Source organism: Oncorhynchus clarkii, unplaced genomic scaffold (assembly GCF_045791955.1).
Source record: "Oncorhynchus clarkii lewisi isolate Uvic-CL-2024 unplaced genomic scaffold, UVic_Ocla_1.0 unplaced_contig_538_pilon_pilon, whole genome shotgun sequence".
Lineage (NCBI taxonomy): Eukaryota > Metazoa > Chordata > Actinopteri > Salmoniformes > Salmonidae > Oncorhynchus > Oncorhynchus clarkii.
Window position 1 is genome coordinate 128,040 of NW_027260839.1, and position 21,884 is coordinate 149,923.

General features: G+C 48.5%; 2 protein-coding genes across 3 annotated transcripts in view; one reads left to right on the forward strand and one right to left on the reverse strand.

The window, feature by feature from the left end:
• The window catches only part of LOC139401881 (vasorin-like), a 60,507-nt gene extending 39,732 nt beyond the window's left edge, over positions 1-20,775 (reverse strand). The window contains exons 1-2 of the mRNA XM_071145878.1: positions 20,478-20,775; positions 4,822-4,889 (exon numbers count right to left, since the gene is read on the reverse strand). The gene's annotated coding sequence lies outside the window, so the exon portion shown is untranslated. The remainder of the gene's footprint in view (positions 1-4,821; positions 4,890-20,477) is intronic.
• LOC139401882 (mitochondrial import inner membrane translocase subunit tim16-like) overlaps positions 1-21,884 on the forward strand; it is a 188,443-nt gene that overhangs the window by 95,570 nt on the left and 70,989 nt on the right. The window lies entirely within an intron of this gene.

Below are 21,884 nucleotides of genomic sequence, written 5' to 3' on the forward strand. Positions count from 1 at the left end.
GTATTTATTTTTTGGGACCCTGTTGCCCAGTGTTTCTAGAAAAAGAGGGTCTGAACCTCCAGATTTCTCTCCTGGTCAAATAGAGCCGTGTGTATTTTTTAAGAATCAGTATATTCAGATACTGAATATGTACATGTATGTTTACATTCAGTCCTACCCTTGTCCCTCTGTTCAACAGTCAAATGTAGATTGACGGTACCTATGACTGAATATGTATGGTCACATTCAGTTTGACCTTTCTCCCTCTGAACCCTGAATGTCTACTGTCGGAAACAAAGGTCAAGTCAACAAAAGCTAAGGGTTTGTGACACATCCAGTCCGTGGGCGGACAGACGGACAGACGGATAAACAAACACAAACTCTCTGAGTGGTTCTGTCACCGTGTCCCTCTGTCTGGTTGTCCTTCCCTCTGGCTACACGCGCCACTGTCCCCCGCCCTATCATGTCACCTCCTACCAAATACCTCTGTCACCCCATGTCTCCAGAGAGGATTTACCCTGCAGTGTGCCAACCACATTTCTGTCACCGCAGCCTCCGCCGCCGCCGTAGCACACACACACACACACGTCTCATAATGAACCTGCAGTTATCTAGGAGCAGCAGGTAACAAGCAGTAGCATTCTTTCACCTCCACGTCACCAAAAATGTAAAATAGGTCTGTACATTTACCTCAAATGTTAACAGATATAGAGGCTGTGGAGAAATCAGGATTTCCAGTGAGTTGATAATGATCTGATGATGGACTCTCTACGTTCCAGCTGATGTGATACTTGACTAATGTGAAAGTCAGTGGACATGGCATCATGTCCTGTGTAACCTGGACAGGCTGTCTGAAGTACACAGTCTCACACACCCCGTCAACATACACTGAGACACACATGTATGAATCATCCTCAGCCTCATAGCACATCTGTGTTCACACCTGTTCATCCCCCGTTGCCCTGTTTTCTCTCCCGTCTGTGTTTCTTCTGAAGGTGTTCTTCAGGACACCAGTAACCTCTCCTCCCTCTGTCTAGTGGCTGTCAGGGGGGTTGTAGAGGTATAGATAGGGGAAACATCCTCAGCCTCATAGCACATCTGTGTTCACACCTGTTCATCCCCCGTTGCCCTGTTTTCTCTCCCGTCTGTGTTTCTTCTGAAGGTGTTCTTCAGGACATCAGTAACCTCTCCTCCCTCTGTCTAGTGGCTGTCAGGGGGGTTGTAGAGGTATAGACAGGGCAAATATCCACGCAGGAAGGGAACCAACTCTCTCTCTCACACACACACGCACGCACGTACATGTCTCTCTCTACCAATGAGCCGTGTCGTAGCAGGTACGGGCGAGGGAGGGACAGAAAGCCAGTATGTATTTTCCTCCAGGGGACAATGACGTTAAATTGACTTGAAGGATAAACGTCACAGTACACCTCTTCATAGAACACTGAAGGGATTTGTGTCAATCAGCTGGAGATGCTGCTGCTGTTCTGGTTCTTGTCTTGAAGGTGTTTTAACAGAAAGGTCACTGTTGTCCTGTAGGAGGTCTATGACAGTAAAGAATGCCACAGATGCCAGAGATGGGACAATGTGTGACATTAGGGACACAATGGTGACAGTGTCACTGTGAGGATGACAGTAGCAGTACATTGTTTAGTCACTTGGCTGTCGGCCTGGCGATTTACAAGATCATTTATTAAACTTGGCGTCACTGTTTCCAATTTAGATCAATCTGTAGAGTTTCTCTAGGTCTGTGTTTTCCTGTCCTGGTCCTGGGGACCCATAGGGGGGCCCTAGTACTAACACACCTGATTCAAGTAATGAAAGCCTTGATGATTCGTTGAATCAAGTGTGTTAGTGCTCGTAATGAAAGCCTTGATGATGAGATGATTCGTTGAATCAAGTGTGTTAGTGCTCGTAATGAAAGCCTTGATGATGAGATGATTCGCTGAATCAAGTGTGTTAGTGCTCGTAATGAAAGCCTTGATGATGAGATGATTCGTTGAATCAAGTGTGTTAGTGCTAGTAATGAAAGCCTTGATGATGAGATGATTCCTTGAATCAAGTGTGTTAGTGCTCGTAATGAAAGCCTTGATGATGAGATGATTCCTTGAATCAAGTGTGTTAGTGCTCGTAATGAAAGCCTTGATGATGAGATGATTCCTTGAATCAAGTGTGTTAGTGCTAGGGTAACCACAACTTTTGGTGTGGCTATTGCAAATGGAATTAGTTGTTGTTGCTAACTTAATTGTCACTGTGTCTTATCAATCTGTGGAGGAGAGGCACATGTGTATGTTGATGTGAGTTATGTAGGTCCAGGTGGGGACATTGACTACATCAGTCATCTGAATCTAATCACCTCTCTCTCCACGTCTCTCTAAGATCTGAGTAGTCATGACGTCACATGGTGTATGTAGTCTGATCTGGAGGCTGAGAGAGGGATTTGGCTTGTAGACAGTAGTGTGTCTGTGTCATTGTGTCAGTAGAGGACAGGGTAAGGTTCTCACAGCTACACATTTACACTTTCTTTCCTCATTCTTTGACAATAAGCCTGTGTTTACAGACCTATCTACCTGTTTTACAGGTCTGTAGTTTACTGTACTGTAGAAATGACTGTCTGTGATTTTAAGCCATTCTAGCCTTGGGGCTTTATCCCATAAAACATACACACACGCACACAGATAAATTATGACAAGAAGATCTCTTTGGCTGATTTAAACTGTCACAAAAGAATGCATTGTGAGAAGACATCTCGCTGTGTTGGTCACTTGCCAGGGCCTCCTAGCTCAACCAACCGCCTCTAACGTCCCCCTGTCAGCTTGGCTTGTCCCGGGGTGGCCTCGCCTGCCTCCTGAGCTCACTGCTGCCTGCTTCTGCCGGGGCTGCCTCTACTCTGTAGCTGAGAGATCTTTCAACAAGGTTATATCACCGTGACCCTGGAACACTGCAATTAACGTGCAACAGGTGTGCCGTGCTCTCTGGGTTAGATATGGGAGAGATTCCTCAAGAAAACAACCATATGAGAGAGAGAGATCTGCCTGCGGAGGCTGGAGCGCTAACACACACCACTGCCTGGTCATGTGTTGCACATGGCGCTCCACTTTAAACAACCCACCACTGAATTCAATTTGAGAGCTATTCCCCCCGAGCCTCCTCGTGCCCTCCATCTGGAGAGGTGAGAGACGGGGCCCTTGGTGAGGTTTTGGGAGATCTCTGTGTGTGTGTTTGCACACAGATGGAATCCACATGTGTTCTATGGGTTAGTCCCACTGTCTTGTTGTTAATGCTCAGTAGAGAGAGAGACACCATGGTACATCACTCCTGCTTCATATTGTAAAACCCCCAGAGAGGAGAACTACCCGTCCCTTCACACAGTGTCCAGGTGTTTGGACGTAGTCTTCCAGACACCGTGTTTGTGTTGGTTGTCACTCTGTTGTACAGCCTATAGAGGGGCTCTGTCAGACCCGTCCAGGAGCAGATACATGTCCTCAGTGATGGAGCAGACAGACCCTCCCTAGTCTCTATGATCTCAGCCCTGTCATGGCCCCCTACGCTCCATGGTTTGGAGACACACACATACATACACACTTCTTCTAGTTCAGGAATGTGTGTCTGGTTGGAACGCTGCTGGGTTGTAAATAATTCACTATCTAGTGAGAGAGGGTTTGTGTCAACACATAGTCTTCTGGCTGCTTCTACCTTAATCCTGTCGTTTTAACATCAAAGCTCCAACGCACTGCCTCAAATTACAGCACACAGTGACATCCTGCCTCACTGCCTGTCTGTCTGTCTGCCTGCCTGCCTGTCTGCCTGCAGTACATGTGTGTGTTTGTCTGTCCACAAGTCTGCTCTCCAGAGTGGGGCTAATGTGTGTGTCTGTGTGTGTGTGTGTGTCTGTGTGCAATCACTTACTGCATGCCTCACTCTGTATCGCTCCCTTTCACTCTGTCTCTCTATGAGGTTTGAGGAGTGGGGAGGAGGGAAAGGTAGAGGTGGTTGTAAGGAAATTAGTGAGTGTACTAATGATTCCAGACCCCACAGGCCTTGAGCAGTGGGCTGTGTTCTGGGTCAGAAAGGAGAGGAGGGGGGAGAAAAGCACACTTTCCAAGCCTGCACAGTCCCTGTCAGACCTTAACAACAGCCCCCGCTGCCCCAGAGCCTGATTGCTGGACCAGACCACAGCTTGACCCAGACACACTCCCCCTGCCTCACATAATAGACCATCCCAGCTCGATCAGACACACTCCCCCTCCATCTATAATGGACCGGCCCAGGGGGGTGGAGAGGGGCAATTATCACCAGTGATTGAATAAGCCTCCCCTGCCTGCACTTTTATAGACCATCACACACATACACACACACACACACCAGGCAGCCATGCAAACCAGGCAGCCATGCCCCCCCCCCCCCCCACACACACACGCACACACTCACCCTCCATACTTCCTCAACAGCTCTCTCTGCTCAGTAAATAGCATGTGTGTGCTCTCAGTCCTTGTTGTAGGTAGATAGACAACTTCTCATCGAGGGACTCAGTCAAGTGTGAAGAGGACTCATGAGGAAGGAATGTGATGAGGTTAACACTATCAACAGCCAAGTGTGCTTTCTGGAAACTTTGAATGCAATCATTCAACAGGATGTTTCCTCATTCAGAAATGTGCCAAAAATGTTACCCTATGATACTTCTGGAGTGAACTAAAAACCTATCTGTTGACAAACTTGTATCATCTTGTTTCATATGGAAGTGTTAGTATTCGTATTTCTAGTAGTATAGCAACTTAACTACTCTGTCATATAAACATTGAAGAGGAGTGAAATGGACGGTCAAACAATTAACCCTTAACTTACCCACTCAACAAGATGCCTCCTCCTGTTTCACTTCACTTTGACTGGGGTGGTGGTGGTGTCCCCTCTATCTGTAGACAACACAACAGAACAAACACATTAACACACACACTGTATTTGTGACTGACCAATCATCTTGACCGTTGAGGTGTGGTCAGAACCCACAGACTAGCTCTTGTAGTTAAGGTAGGTACAGTAGTTTAACTCACCTCTTTTGGGGATTGTTTTAGTTATGGTTGACCAGACCTTTTTTCTCCACACCACCCCACAACAACCCCCATCTCCTTCCCTCCCAGCTCCAGTCCTGCTCTCCACACCACCCCACAACAACCCCCATCTCCTTCCCTCTCAGCTCCAGTCCTGCTCTCCACACCACCCCACAACAACCCCCATCTCCTTCCCTCCCAGCTCCAGTCCTGCTCTCCACATCACCCCACAACAATCCCCATCTCCTTCCCTCCCAGCTCCAGTCCTGCTCTCCACACCACCCCACAACAACCCCCATCTCCTTCCCTCCCAGCTCCAGTCCTGCTCTCCACATCACCCCACAACAACCCCCATCTCCTTCCCTCCCAGCTCCAGTCCTGCTCTCCACATCACCCCACAACAACCCCCATCTCCTTCCCTCCCAGCTCCAGTCCTGCTCTCCACACCACCCCACAACAACCCCCATCTCCTTCCCTCCCAGCTCCAGTCCTGCTCTCCACAACAACCCCCATCTCCTTCCCTCCCAGCTCCAGTCCTGCTCTCCACATCACCCCACAACAACCCCCATCTCCTTCCCTCCCAGCTCCAGTCCTGCTCTCCACATCACCCCACAACAACCCCCATCTCCTTCCCTCCCAGCTCCAGTCCTGCTCTCCACATCACCCCACAACAACCCCCATCTCCTTCCCTCCCAGCTCCAGTCCTGCTCTCCACACCACCCCACAACAACCCCCATCTCCTTCCCTCCCAGCTCCAGTCCTGCTCTCCACACCACCCCACAACAACCCCCATCTCCTTCCCTCCCAGCTCCAGTCCTGCTCTCCACAACAACCCCCATCTCCTTCCCTCCCAGCTCCAGTCCTGCTCTCCACATCACCCCACAACAACCCCCATCTCCTTCCCTCCCAGCTCCAGTCCTGCTCTCCACATCACCCCACAACAACCCCCATCTCCTTCCCTCCCAGCTCCAGTCCTGCTCTCCACATCACCCCACAACAACCCCCATCTCCTTCCCTCCCAGCTCCAGTCCTGCTCTCCACATCACCCCACAACAACCCCCATCTCCTTCCCTCCCAGCTCCAGTCCTGCTCTCCACATCACCCCACAACAACCCCCATCTCCTTCCCTCCCAGCTCCAGTCCTGCTCTCCACATCACCCCACAACAACCCCCATCTCCTTCCCTCCCAGCTCCAGTCCTGCTCTCCACATCACCCCACAACAACCCCCATCTCCTTCCCTCCCAGCTCCAGTCCTGCTCTCCACATCACCCCACAACAACCCCCATCTCCTTCCCTCCCAGCTCCAGTCCTGCTCTCCACATCACCCCACAACAACCCCCATCTCCTTCCCTCCCAGCTCCAGTCCTGCTCTCCACATCACCCCACAACAACCCCCATCTCCTTCCCTCCCAGCTCCAGTCCTGCTCTCCACACCACCCCACAACAACCCCCATCTCCTTCCCTCCCAGCTCCAGTCCTGCTCTCCACATCACCCCACAACAACCCCCATCTCCTTCCCTCCCAGCTCCAGTCCTGCTCTCCACATCAACCCACAACAACCCCCATCTCCTTCCCTCCCAGCTCCAGTAATGCTCTCCACATCACCCCACAACAACCCTCATCTCCTTCCTTCCCAGCTCCAGTCCTGCTCTCCACATCACCCCACAACAACCCCCATCTCCTTCCCTCCCAGCTCCAGTCCTGCTCTCCACACCACCCCACAACAACCCCCATCTCCTTCCCTCCCAGCTCCAGTCCTGCTCTCCACATCACCCCACAACAACCCCCATCTCCTTCCCTCCCAGCTCCAGTCCTGCTCTCCACACCACCCCACAACAACCCCCATCTCCTTCCTTCCCAGCTCCAGTCCTGCTCTCCACATCACCCCACAACAACCCCCATCTCCTTCCCTCCCAGCTCCAGTCCTGCTCTCCACATCACCCCACAACAACCCCCATCTCCTTCCCTCCCAGCTCCAGTCCTGCTCTCCACATCACTCCACAAGCTGAACAGGAAGTGGTGTTGTTTTAACGTGCTGCATTCCAGCGCCGTATGGGAGGGGTGCAAGGAGGGAGGTAGGGAGCGTGCTGAGAGGCAGGAGGCCGTGTGGCGTATGAGGCGTTCTGGCACGGGTAGCGAGAGGATGAACGACCGAACCAGACAACGATAGAATGACAGAGGAAGTGAGGGAGGGAGGGAGGAAAAGGAGAGCAAGAAGGCAGGCTGTCTTCTGTCAGACTGGCAGGGTAACATGGTAGGACAGTAGTTTAACACAGCTACAGAACTTAGTGAGTGAAGGCAGGGTATCATAGTAGGACAGTAGTTTAACACAGCTACAGTACTTAGTGAGTGAAGGCAGGGTATCATGGTAGGACAGTAGTTTAACACAGCTACAGTACTTAGTGAGTGAAGGCAGGGTATCATGGTAGGACAGTAGTTTAACACAGCTACAGTACTTAGTGAGTGAAGGCAGGGTATCATGGTAGGACAGTAGTTTAACACAGCTACAGTACTTAGTGAGTGAAGGCAGGGTATCATGGTAGGACAGTAGTTTAACACAGCTACAGTACTTAGTGAGTGAAGGCAGGGTATCATGGTAGGACAGTAGTTTAGCACAGCTACGTGGTTCAATGTGTGTGTGTTCTTTACAGGGTTCTGTGTGAACCAGGTTATAACCTATGTATTTAGATGGCTGTGCAGTGACTGCTGATGTGTGACTTTATGGATGTGTGACTTTGAATAACAGTAGATTTGACCCCCTGCCTGGCACATATTACTGTGAGCCTCTCAAAGTACACAGTGTAACTGTAATTCATACAGATGTTTGATACTCTCCCAAAGCCAAACCAGTAAAGTGACACTGACAGAACGGCGTTATAAACCTGTTTGTGTAATTAATGAGTGTACCTGTGTTTCTTTGTGCTCTTGTCAGCCACTCGCAAGTAACACACACACTATACCGTCTCAGCTGATCGTATCGGGCTGTGTGTGTCTGTTGACAACAACATTGCTGTCAGCATCAAAAGGACACAACAGCTCCAATAACACATTTTCATCATAACGCTCCTCAGGCGACAGCGCTGATGGAAGGGCAGCCTGTTTGTGTGTGTCTGTCTTTTCATGTTGACTTCTAATGTAATTACTTAGAGACTATGTCTCTATGTCCACTTCATGAGTTCATCACAAACCCTGTGTTTGTGTTATTCTCCATCAGACCTGGGTTCAAATACGATTTGAAATCATTTAAAATAATGTATCTGTGTTTTGATGTATCTTGCCTGTTGGAATGGAACCAATAGAAAAGTATTGAAATGGCAAACTGCAAGCCCCGCCCACCTGGCCCTCCAGGCAAGCTAAAACAAACTGCAAGCCCTGCCCACCTTGCCCTCCAGGCAAGCTAAAACAAACTGCAAGCCCCGCCCACCTGGCCCTCCAGGCAAGCTAAAACAAACTGCAAGCCCCGCCCACCTGGCCCTCCAGGCAAGCTAAAACAAACTGCAAGCCCTGCCCACCTGGCCCTCCAGGCAAGCTAAAACAAACTGCAAGCCCCGCCCACCTGGCCCTCCAGGCAAGCTAAAACAAACTGCAAGCCCTGCCCACCTGGCCCTCCAGGCAAGCTAAAACAAACTGCAAGCCCCGCCCACCTGGCCCTCCAGGCAAGCTAAAACAAATGCTCAAAGTATTTGAACGATTTTGAATAGTATTTGAATCCAAGTCCAACTTTGGGAATTGGATTGAACCAAACTACTTGATATAGAGGTGACTGGTGCTGAGAGTCGTTAGACCCTGGGGCTTCCTCAACAACATATTCAGAAAAACAAGTTGTTTTTCTCCAGTATCCTTGCACCACAGTCATGCAGAAACCTTGTCATTCAGCCAAGCGTTCATAAAGGTGTGAAACAAGGAGATGTCTCCAAGAGCACACAGTCTAACCAGAGACTACACTGTATACACCAACACCAGAGACTACACTGCACACACCAACACCAGAGACTACACTGCACACACCAACACCAGAGACTACACTGTATACACCAACACCAGAGACTACACTGTATACACCAACACCAGAGACTACACTGCACACACCAACACCAGAGACTACACTGTACACACCAACACCAGAGACTACACTGTACACACCAACACCAGAGACTACACTGTATACACCAACACCAGAGACTACACTGTATACACCAACACCAGAGACTACACTGTATACACCAACACCAGAGACTACACTGTATACACCAACACCAGAGACTACACTGTACACACCAACACCAGAGACTACACTGCACCCACCAACACCAGAGACTAAACTGTATACACCAACACCAGAGACTACACAGTATACACCAACACAGAGACTACACTGTACAGTATACACCAACACAGAGACTACACTGTACAGTATACACCAACACAGAGACTACACTGTACACACCAACACCAGAGACTACACTGCACACACCAACACCAGAGACTAAACTGTACACACCAACACCAGAGACTACACTGTACAGTATACACCAACACCAGAGACTACACTGTACAGTATACACCAACACCAGAGACTACACTGTACAGTATACACCAACACCAGAGACTACACTGTACAGTATACACCAACACCAGAGACTACACTGTATACACCAACACAGAGACCAACTCTGACTCACCCTCTGGCTTACAGTCACACAGTTAAATACACACTCACAATCATGGTGAAGAACGCACACACACACACACCGTTTCCGTCTGAAAATAGTCCCCGGTTGCAGGGTTTGTCTTTTTGGCTTGGTGTTTGTGGGCTTCTTCAGACATGGATGTGTGCATGTGTTTATTTATCTATGGGAGTGACTGAGGCAGTGCAGATTCAGCTGTGTGTGTGTGTGTGTGTGTGTGTGTGTGTGTGTGTGTGTGTGTGTGTGTGTGGGGGGGGGGGGGGGGGGGGGTGTGTGTGTGTGTGTGTGTGTGTGTGTGTGTGTGTGGGTGCAAGGTTGTATAGGTCATCACTGCTAGGCCGTGTAGGTCATCTCTGTTAGGCCGTATATCACTGCTAGGTCGTGTAGGTCATCATTGCTAGGTCGTGTAGGTCATCACTGCTAGGCCGTGTAGGTCATCTCTGCTGACCTCAACACAGAGTCATGTGGTTCTGGTCTGGGTGATACCGGCCTCAAGACTAAATATTTACCATCTAAAAATAGGAGTACAGCCCTGAAAACAGATGTACTCAACAACTCAGAATAGACACATAGAGACTAAATCAATCGTTGAAGTCTCTGTCCATCTCTGACCCATCACCACTTCACTCTCCATCTCATCTCTGACCCATCACCTCTTCACTCTCCATCTCATCTCTGACCCATCACCTCTTCACTCTCCATCTCTAACCCATCACCTCTTCACTCTCCATCTCTAACCCATCACCTCTTCACTCTCCATCTCTAACCCATCACCACTTCACTCTCCATCTCATCTCTAACCCATCACCACTTCACTCTCCATCTCATCTCTAACCCATCACCACTTCACTCTCCATCTCATCTCTAACCCATCACCTCTTCACTCTCCATCTCTAACCCATCACCACTTCACTCTCCATCTCATCTCTAACCCATCACCACTTCACTCTCCATCTCATCTCTAACCCATCACCACTTCACTCTCCATCTCATCTCTAACCCATCACCACTTCACTCTCCATCTCATCTCTAACCCATCACCTCTTCACTCTCCATCTCATCTCTAACCCATCACCACTTCACTCTCCATCTCATCTCTAACCCATCACCACTTCACTCTCCATCTCATCTCTAACCCATCACCTCTTCACTCTCCATCTCTAACCCATCACCACTTCACTCTCCATCTCATCTCTAACCCATCACCTCTTCACTCTCCATCTCATCTCTAACCCATCACCTCTTCACTCTCCATCTCATCTCTAACCCATCACCACTTCACTCTCCATCTCATCTCTAACCCATCACCTCTTCACTCTCCATCTTTAACCCATCACCACTTCACTCTCCATCTCATCTCTAACCCATCACCACTTCACTCTCCATCTCATCTCTAACCCATCACCACTTCACTCTCCATCTCATGTCTAACCCATCACCACTTCACTCTCCATCTCATCTCTAACCCATCACCACTTCACTCTCCATCTGATCTCTGACCCATCACCACTTCACTCTTCATCTCATCTCTAACCCATCACCACTTCACTCTCCATCTCATCTCTAACCCATCACCACTTCACTCTCCATCTCATCTCTGACCCATCACCACTACACTCTCCATCTCTAACCCATCACCACTTCACTCTCCATCTCATCTCTGACCCATCACCACTTCACTCTCCATCTCATCTCTAACCCATCACCACTTCACTATCCATCTCATCTCTAACCCATCACCTCTTCACTCTACATCTCTAACCCATCACCACTTCACTCTCCATCTCATCTCTAACCCATCACCACTTCACTCTCCATCTCTAACCCATCACCTCTTTACTCTCCATCTCTAACCCATCACCACTTCACTCTTCATCTCATCTCTGACCCATCACCACTTCACTCTCCATCTCATCTCTAACACATCACCACTTCACTATCCATCTCTAACCCATCACCTCTTCACTCTCCATCTCTAACCCATCACCTCTCCATCGCATCTCTAACCCATCACCACTTCACTCTCCATCGCATCTCTGACCCATCACCTCTTCACTCTCCATCGCATGTCTGACCCATCACCACTTCACTCTCCATCTCATCTCTAACCCATCACCACTTCACTATCCATCTCTAACCCATCACCACTTCACTATCCATCTCTAACCCATCACCTCTTCACTCTCCATCTCTAACCCATCACCTCTTCACTCTCCATCTCATTTCTGACCCATCACCTTTTCACTCTCCATCTCATCTCTAACCCATCTCTCTCTCATCTCTCTCCCATCTCTCCCTCTCGCTCCCTCTCTCATCTCTCTCATCTCTCTCTCTTTCTCGACTGTCTCTCTCTCGAATTTCCTCCTACTCCCTCTGTCTCTTTCTGTTTCTCTCCTTAGTCCTCCACCACGATCTCTTTCTACCTCTCTCTCTCTCTCTCTCTCTCTCTCCCTCTCTCTCCCTCTCTCTCTCGACTGTTGACTGTCCCAGTTCTCTCTTCCTGTCTGTGTGACTTATGACTTCAGTCCTCCCCAGGCTGTTGAGAGCAAAGCAGTGTGGCGTTAAAGTTTCAACCAGAGGCAACATGTCCACATTAGAAACAACAAGATCCCCATATTGAAGATGGCCTGAGTGGGATACATGGAGCGAAGTAGAGAAAACACTGGATGCTGTCCGATGATGATGTTTGATTTTTCAATAGTCACCCTTAGGACTTCTAAGATTCTTAGAAAGAGTCTTCTGCTGATTTAATATGTGACCTGACTAGTCCTGACTTGTATCACAATCGCAACTGGGTCATGTTCATTAGGGCACAGCATAGCAAAGTATTTAGAAATGGAGAATGGAAACAAGCGTTTCTTAATGGACAAACTCTGATAGATCTTGCCAGTTTTGTCTTCAGTTTCGTGCCTTGTGAATACGACCAGGTTTTACTGACGTTGATCCTATAATACGGTTGAAGTTTAGTTTTACACAGACTTCTCTGTGCGTATGGTAGCTGATAACGCCGCTATTAGCAGTGACTGAAATAGACCCTGGGGAAACGAGGGGCCAAGGACCTCAAACATACAGTGACTCAACCAGAGCTGGTGTGTATGTGTTTATGGTAAACGCGTGTGTGCGTGCGTGCGTGTGTGTGTGTACTAGTCAGTACTTCCTGTGATTTCAGTTGTGCCTACTGACCCTAAGGCAGACACAGTAGCAGCAGCAGCACATCAGCTAACCATTCCCCTAATCATTACTCTTTGACTTATCATTAAATCTATTTGTGGGTAAACGTTACGAGTTAATGTTCATCTGACCATTTGTTTCTTTAGTTGAACTTCCATTAGTCATTAATACCAATGATTAAATATCTGACCCTCCAGTCAAGGTTTAAGGCTGGGGTCACACTAAACTAAGTATGAGTGTTCTTTGTGTGTGCAGGCCTAGTCACTGTTTGTAGTGACCGTTGCAGTCCCTTCTCTCTTAATCTATTTCTCTCTCTTCCCCTCCTCTCTTCCCCTCCTCTCTCCCTCCTCTCTTCCCCTCCTCTCTCCCCCCTCTCTTCCCCTCCTCTCTTCCCCTCCTCTCTCCCCCCTCTCTTCCCCTCCTCTCTCCCTCCTCTCTTCCCCTCCTCTCTCCCCCTCTCTTCCCCTCCTCTCTCCCCCTCTCTTCCCCTCCTCTCTTCCCCTCCTCTCTCCCCCCTCTCTTCCCCCCCTCTCTTCCCCTCCTCTCTTCCCCCCCTCTCTCCCTCCTCTCTTCCCCCCCTCTCTCCCTCCTCTCTTCCCCTCCTCTCTCCCCCTCTCTTCCCCTCCTCTCTTCCCCTCCTCTCTCCCCCCTCTCTTCCCCTCCTCTCTCCCTCCTCTCTTCCCCCTCTCTCTCATTCCCTCTCTTCCCCTCCTCTCTCCCTCCCCTCTTCCCCTCCTCTCTCCCCCTCTCTTCCCCTCCTCTCTCCCCTCTCTTCCCCCCCTCTCTTCCCCTCTCCCCCCCTCTCTTCCCCTCTCTCCCCCTCTCTCTCATTCCCTCTCTCCCTGAATTCCCCCACCTTTAAGTTTCTCCAGCCACTACCATTTTAGCCTGGGTGGGTACCAGTCTGTGTCATCATGCCAAACATGACAAGGAGTTGATAGCATGATATGATAGCACCAACAGATCTGGGACAAAGCTACTACTCTCCATCCCTCTTTGACCATCCAAATCTCTCTCTCCTTCCTCTACCCCCCCCCCCCCCCCCCCCCCCCCCCCCCCCCCCCCCCCCCCCCCCCCCCCCCCCATACACACACACTCTCTCTCCCCCTCTCCATCTCTCTCTCTCTCTCTTCCCATCTCTCTGGTTCAAGGCTCATTTGCTAATGACAGTGTTGGCCCGAGGTAATTACAACCTTAGATTATGAGTCGTTTATCTTTTTTTACGGCCTCACTGAAACATGGCAATTTGCGGTGGCTCTCTGGGATGTGCTCGCTCTCCCTCTCTCTCTCCCTCCCCCTTGTCCTCTCTCTCGTTCCCGCTCTCTCGATCCCTCTCTTGCCTTTTCTCTCTGGCCTCAGTTCTCACTTTTGGTTAGTGGCCGTTTTTCAGATTTTTGCCATTTTCCATGTACTTCCAGACAGAGCGAGAAAGAGGGAACGAGAGAGGAGGAGAAAAAATAGGTTGGTTCCAGTCAAAAGGCTGAGAGGGCAGTTTCTGAATCTGAACGTCTGTCTTTCCAACTGTAATTCAGTCTTTCAGGGGGAACATCTGTCTCGGAGCCCCATCTCTCCTCTTCAAACGCGAATTCTGAGCGTTGGCAAGAGGGAGTGTGTGAGACAGGAGTTATTTGCGGTTTGCGTTCGGCTCAAGCCGGGCTCCGCTTGTAGCCTTTGCGTGCTCGTGTATATTTATACAGAGTTTTTGAAGTGGTTCTTTGGAACGCATCATTTGGCTGGAACGGCTTGAGTCTTCTTCAATTTGGCTTGGCGGGCAAACACCGTGAGGGGATCGGTTTGCTTTTCGCATACCGCCGGGTCAGCATTGATGTGCGAGGCCCTTTGAAGAGATTAAAGCCAGGGGCTTTCTTTAAGCGCCCTGCCCAAGAAAGCTGCTCTAACTCTGGGACGTCAACAGTGGCTCGCCCTGTGTATTGTGGAACACCTGATTCTGGTGGTGGGATTGAGGCCTACATTGAACTCATTGTGACACTGTGACTGTAGCTAAGATCCAAATAAACACACACACACACACACAACCAAATGTGTGTGTAGGCACAAACACACTCCAAACATGCTGATTGTAACACATACACTCCGACACACACCCCCTTGCTAATTGGGATGCACGCTTGCTTTCACACGGTTTCGCTAATACAAAACACACATAGGCACACACACAAAAACACACACAGGTTTCTTATGCCTTGCCAGCTCCAACTCCCTGCCTGCTGTGTGACTGCCCTGCTCCCATCCTCTCCCCCCTCTCCCCCTCTCCCCAGGCCTCCTCGCCTCGCCACCTGACTTTTAACACCCTAATCCGTTGTTGCAGAGGGTGGAAGGCCCTCCACCCTAATCCCTGGTTGTAAAGGGTGGAGGGCCTCAGACAACCACTCCTAATTGGGTATAAAAGGGGGGCTACTGGCTGGAGAACACAGTGTGATATGAAATTCCTTTGCTCTTAGAGACCAGAGGAGCAGAGCAGTTGCCTGGTCCTAGGTAGGTAGGTGTGCGTGCGTGCGTGCGTGCGTGCGTGCGTGCGTGCGTGTGTGTGTGTGTGTGTGTCCGTGCGTGAGAGTTTGGACAGTACAGCAGGAAAATGCTGGTGGGTTGTTATTCTGACTTGTCATCACAGTCTCCTATATGCACACTTCTTCTAAATAGATGAATGGCAGTTTTCCAATTACCCTGAAGCAGAGATTAAACCCTGGTCACATGTCGGAAACAAATGCCAAGAGTGGCTGTCGGGCTGTCCCTCCAGGGGTAATGTGTGTTACTACCTCTGTCCCTCCAGGGGTAATGTGTGTGACTACCTGTCTGTCCCTCCAGGGGTAATGTGTGTGTGACTACCTGTCTGTCCCTCCAGGGGTAATGTCTGTGGCTACCTGTCTGTCCCTCCAGGGGTAATGTGTGTGACTACCTGACTGTCCCTCCAGGGGTAATATCTGTGACTACCTGTCTGTCCCTCCAGGGGTAATGTGTGTGTGACTACCTGTCTGTCCCTCCAGGGGTAATATGTGTGTGACTACCTGTCTGTCCCTCCAGGGGTAATGTGTGTGTGACTACCTGTCTGTCCCTCCAGGGGTAATGTCTGTGGCTACCTGTCTGTCCCTCCAGGGGTAATGTGTGTGACTACCTGTCTGTCCCTCCAGGGGTAATATCTGTGACTACCTGTCTGTCCCTCCAGGGGTAATGTGTGTGACTACCTGTCTGTCCCTCCAGGGGTAATGTGTGTTACTACCTGTCTGTCCCTCCAGGGGTAATGTGTGTGACTACCTGTCTGTCCCTCCAGGGGTAATGTGTGTGTGACTACCTGTCTGTCCCTCCAGGGGTAATGTGTGTGACTACCTGTCTGTCCCTCCAGGGGTAATGTGTGTGACTACCTGTCTGTCCCTCCAGGGGTAATATCTGTGACTACCTGTCTGTCCCTCCAGGGGTAATGTGTGTGTGACTACCTGTCTGTCCCTCCAGGGGTAATGTGTGTGACTACCTGTCTGTCCCTCCAGGGGTAATGTGTGTTACTACCTGTCTGTCCCTCCAGGGGTAATGTGTGTGACTACCTGTCTGTCCCTCCAGGGGTAATGTGTGTTACTACCTGTCTGTCCCTCCAGGGGTAATGTGTGTGTGACTACCTGTCTGTCCCTCCAGGGGTAATGTGTGTGACTACCTGTCTGTCCCTCCAGGGGTAATGTGTGTGTGACTACCTGTATGTCCCTCCAGGGGTAATGTGTGTGTGACTACCTGTCTGTCCCTCCAGGGGTAATGTGTGTGACTACCTGTCTGTCCCTCCAGGGGTAATGTGTGTGTGACTACCTGTCTGTCCCTCCAGGGGTAATGTGTGTGTGACTACCTGTCTGTCCCTCCAGGGGTAATGTGTGTGTGGCTACCTGTCTGTGGATCGGTCGGTGGGTGGGTGGGTGTGGGTGCTTGTTTGCGTGTATGCGTGCGTGCGTGCCTGCATGATTATGTACAGTGTGTGTGTGTGTGAGCAGGAGAAGAGGGGGCCAGCCTCTCTCTCTGACAGGAGACATGTGTTTAATTATTTTAATGGTGTTAAATAGCCGAGCCCCCCCCAGAGTGCCCCTGACCAGGCTTCACCTCCACGAGCAGCCAGTCACAAGAGGGGTCCCAGGGCCACTGGGTTATCCACCCGGTCAGTGTGTGTGTTTTACGTTAATACCCTCAACACACAGACACACGGACATAAACTTAGACCCACACACACATCTATACACACGTGCTCCTAGTCTAAATCTAGGGTCTTGGCAGTGTTGAGGTTAAACAATCTCAGTGATTCCATCGTCTCTGTCATCTCAGTCAAGTATCACACTATACTAGACAAAGGAATGTTTTCTCATCCCTTATATTTCTCTCTCTCTCTCTCTCTCTCTCTCTCTCTCTCTCTCTCTCTCACCCTCTCTCTCTCTCCCTCTCTATTTCTATCTCTCTCTCCCCCTCTCTCTCTCTCCCCCTCTCCCTCTCTCCCCCTCTCTCTCTCTCCCCCTCCCCCCTCTCTCTCTCCCCCCTCTCTCTCTCCACCCCTCTCTCTCTCCCTCCCTCTCTCTCTCCCCCTCTCTCCCCCTCTCTCTATCTCTCTCTATCTCTCTCTCTATATATATATATATCTCTCTCCCTCTCTGTCTCTCTCTATCTCTCTCTCTCCTCTCTCTCTCTCCCTCTCTATTTCTATCTCTCTCTCTCCCTCCCCCCTCTCTCCCCCTCCCCCCCCCCCATCTCCCCCCGCCCCCCCCCCCTTTCTCTATCTCTCTCTCTCTCCCTCTCTCTCCCCCTATCTCTCTCTCTCTCTCCCTCTCTCTCTCTTTCTCACTCTACTTTTCTTTCTCATCCACTGTTCATCGCCTGATAATTCCTACCATCTCCCTGCCACCATCTCTGTCCCGTCCAGAAAGCCTCTCTCTCAGCACTGAGAAGTGACAGGGTCTTCTCTTGTGCCAAGTAGTCAGTGCTCAAATACTGAGACACACAGCAGAGGAGATAGTACCTACCACAGGAGGCTGTTGAGGGGAGGACGGCTCGTAATGATGTCTGGAATTAAGTGGAGTGGTGAATGGAAATGGTATGGAAACCATGTATTTGATACCATTCAATGTATTCCATTGCAGCCATTACTATGAGCCCGTCCTCCCCAAATAAGGTGCCACCAGCCACCTGTGGTACCCACGAAACACAGATAGAAAGGAGACAGACCACATAGGGGTCCAGTCTGAACTGTGTCTCTGTTACTGTGTCTGTCATTATAGTGAGACACTTCCCCTGTCTTCTCATGACCATAGGGGTCCAGTCTGAACTGTGTCTCTGTTACGGTCTGTCATTATAGTGACACACTACCCCTGTCTTCTCATGACCTATGCATGGCAGGGACAACGTTTTGTATATATGGCCCTTGGTAGTCAAAATGAAACATTCATTGTCTACTGTATAGCACATACACATAGGAATAACCACACTTCTGTTCAAGCCAACGTCAGTCTGTCTAGCCTGGGTGAGAGGTCTGCAGCTATAGGCTACATACAGTACTTTGCTGTGTAATGACAGCTTCTTCTCTCCTTTCAAAACACATATGGCGGAAATAGTCCCCAGTGAAGATGATCCTCGCACGAAGAGCTATTGGAGTAGTTTACCCAAATGGCCCGCAGTGAAAGATCAAGCGATTTTCCGTGCCTGTGTGCGGGTGCGCAGAGCCGGCAGATGGATCTCGCTCAGAAATAACACTGTTGCTACGTACCTCAATATTCAAATGTTTGGAAAATTGGCCTCAGTGGCGAAGATGGCGTATGAGATGTAGTGGTTCGACTTGGCGAGATAACATGAACAGCCTACTATGCGGTCATCTGGATGTTGTTTGGGAAAGGTGGGCTGGATACGTTTATTATGATCACTGTTAATTAAAGTTTGTTGACACAAATAATAGGCCTTTTCATGATTTATCACATGCTTTTTGATAGCCTCTGGTTTATATCCATGTAGTTTGTTATTGGGAGGAATTGTGAGATATATAGCCTATAGATTTGAGTAAAGTATCAATGCTTATATCTGTTACGCATGGGATGTAGGCTTGTAGCAATGAGGAGATAGCTGTTGGTGATTTATTTATATAATTCCCCTAAATTTGAAACGTTTTAACAACTGTTTTCCTAGAGTTTTCTCCGACGTTATTCAGTGTCTGAGTAGTTTTAAGTTGAAAGGCAACTCGCATGATTTTACTTTTGCCTTTAGCAAACTCCGACGCACATTAATCATTAGACTGAAGATCAATAGCTGTTTGAAAGCAGAACAAGTGTTTTCCAGATGTTCCAGGTGCTAATGGAAACGTTAATAACTGAGTACCTACCCTACAGGTGGGGAGGTAGATACTATTTGTAGTGCTGCGCAGCAATCATGTTGAAATAAACACAGTCGAATTCAATTGCGCTAATACGGAACCAAAACTGGCAACTGGTTCGAACACTTGATCTTTTAATTGAAATGATTGGTTATTTTGTCATGGGACTGCAGGTTCTCCAAATCAATGCGATGTCCTTGCTGGCTGTTCAGCTGCAAATTCACAGCAAGCCCATGGATAATAACAGTTCATCTCGTTTTACCCGGTGTGAGCAAACATATTTGCCTCCAGAACTAGACCAGCCTATACCATTAGCCTACCTTTGAACTCGTAGCGAACAGAGCAAATTAGACGCTTAGTTTTTGTATTTTGAAACCAGTTGTTTGTTGAACGTCCCTATCCTATAACCTATGCCGTGTGTGTTCTGATCTGGGCCGGTCCCCAGCACCAGCCGCACGTCGAAAACAGCTTCTCCCGGTGGTAAGAAAAGGACCGGCGCGGTCTAGACGCCAGCTCTGCCCAGCACAGCGTCCTGTGGTCAAACACTTAAACAGCCTACTAGTTAGTGATAAAGTTACGATTGAAGTGTTTCCAGCTGTTGTTACGCACAGATTAGAGAAATGCTGCGGCGTTTGACTTTCCTATACTGATTTGTTATCGCTCTTTTGGCTATATGAGTGATTTTATAATATTTGTATATTATGTGTAAATTATTGAATGTTTTTAAGTGATTTTGAATGTTTCTGCTTAAATGATCCTCGGTTTGCATGGTACAAATTCGAAGCTGACAACCTGTTGTTTACAGCAGGTTGTAGGTCTTGTAGAGTTCTCATTCAGTGCAGTGAGAAGGTGTCTGGAATGGGTGAACATTTCACCTCTAGCCAACTCCTGTCATAGAACGAATAAACAGCATAACATAGCAGGGGTGGGAGTGTGGAGTCTGTAGAAGGGTGGTGTGTACTAGTAAGCATATATGTTTCTTAAAAACGAATGTCTCTTTATGAAGAAAAATAATAATAATAAATTATTTTCTATTTAATGATGTTATTGCTTTTCAATAAATTACCTAAGTTATTCATGCAGAGTTGATAAACACAAGCTTTATCCAAAGTCATAACCGCACATTTTTCTCAGCTATAGGGCTTGTTTTCCAAACTGCACTGACCAATCTGTGTCACACAACTTTGCATATATAAACTATATAAACGTTACAGTTTATACGTAAAACTATTCTGTTCGTGGAAAAAACTTACCGGTTCTGTTCCCTGCGTAAAGTTTGAGTTGCGGCGCACTCAGAAATGTGTGCTACATAATATTTTTATCCAAGAGGACCCACGTAGAACAAGTAAACAGTTGGAAATCCTTTAGTCGTCCGTGGTGCACTCTGTCAAAAGTCCCCGAAACTGTGCAACAGCATAAAGTTATTAAAATACATTAAAACTCTTCAGCCACCGGTGTCTAGCGAGTGGTTGAAAGCTCCACGTCGAGGAATGCGCTTCAAGTGTCCGGCGAGAGCCCATAAGCTTCCCGACCCCAAGACAAAAGCGCTTTATTGGCGAATGGAACGGAGAGTTTTAACGAGAATGGGAGGGGCGACTCGAGGCGAGCTAGAACGCGACCCAGAGCGCTCAAAACTCCACGCTACTGTCTGCTGCAGGGGCCTGGAAAGCAGCGCTCATATGCTGCGCGCTCCTCCTTGACAGATACAGTTGGGGCAACGCAAAAAAAAAATGTCTACATGTTTCTTTTAGTTTCACACTGTAAACCAGCAGGACCTGTTTCAATAACACGCTTATGAGAAGTATTTACTTGCAAACTTATTTTGTGCAGTTCTGTGTTCATATTCTTTACAGCACATTTTAAATATGGAATGGTTTGTACTCAGACTACAGTGAACCAGTTTCAACAATTATAAGATTGGAGCCTATAATGTGTCCATTGCCTACATTTAGGCCTATTTTTTTTTATTTCTTAGCATTTTTAGTCTATCAGCCTATATTTGTTATTCTTGGATAATTGTTCATATGGGCTTGATGTATGAAATGGAAAAGCGAACAGCCTTGTATTTTGACTGTCAATCACTTGGCATTTGAGAAAAGCGCGTGTCAATTGTCAAATCTCTCATTGGCACGTATGGTGTCTTAATTCATGAATGTTGTTGCACCGTTTAACTGGGAGATTGGTAGGCATTGAATACTTCCTACTGCCTTACAGCCCGTCGGCAGCTGGCACCCTATTTTAAAGTGTCTTAGAATCGCTTTCCAACGAGGTGAAGTAATGGGATATCTATCAGTAATGGTGTAACCATGTCACATACTCCGATATAGATACTTTTAGAAACATACTATGTCTCAGAATTGTCCATAATATAGTTGAGAACAGGACAGAAGTGATCTAAAAGGATCTGTTCATATCAACACATTGTTTGTTATAAGTAGTCTAATTCCTTATATCATATTTGTATATCTACAGGACTCTATCTAGGTCTATACAGGATAACTCAAAAAAATTCAAATGAATCCAACCACTTTACACAGAGCTCTTTTCTGATGTGTTAACGACTCGATTTGGTCATCCATAGCAGTGCAGCCATAGGGCCTTCTACCACTATGCTTGTTGACACACGACTGTGAAAGTAATTGGTCTGAGGTCAACACTCC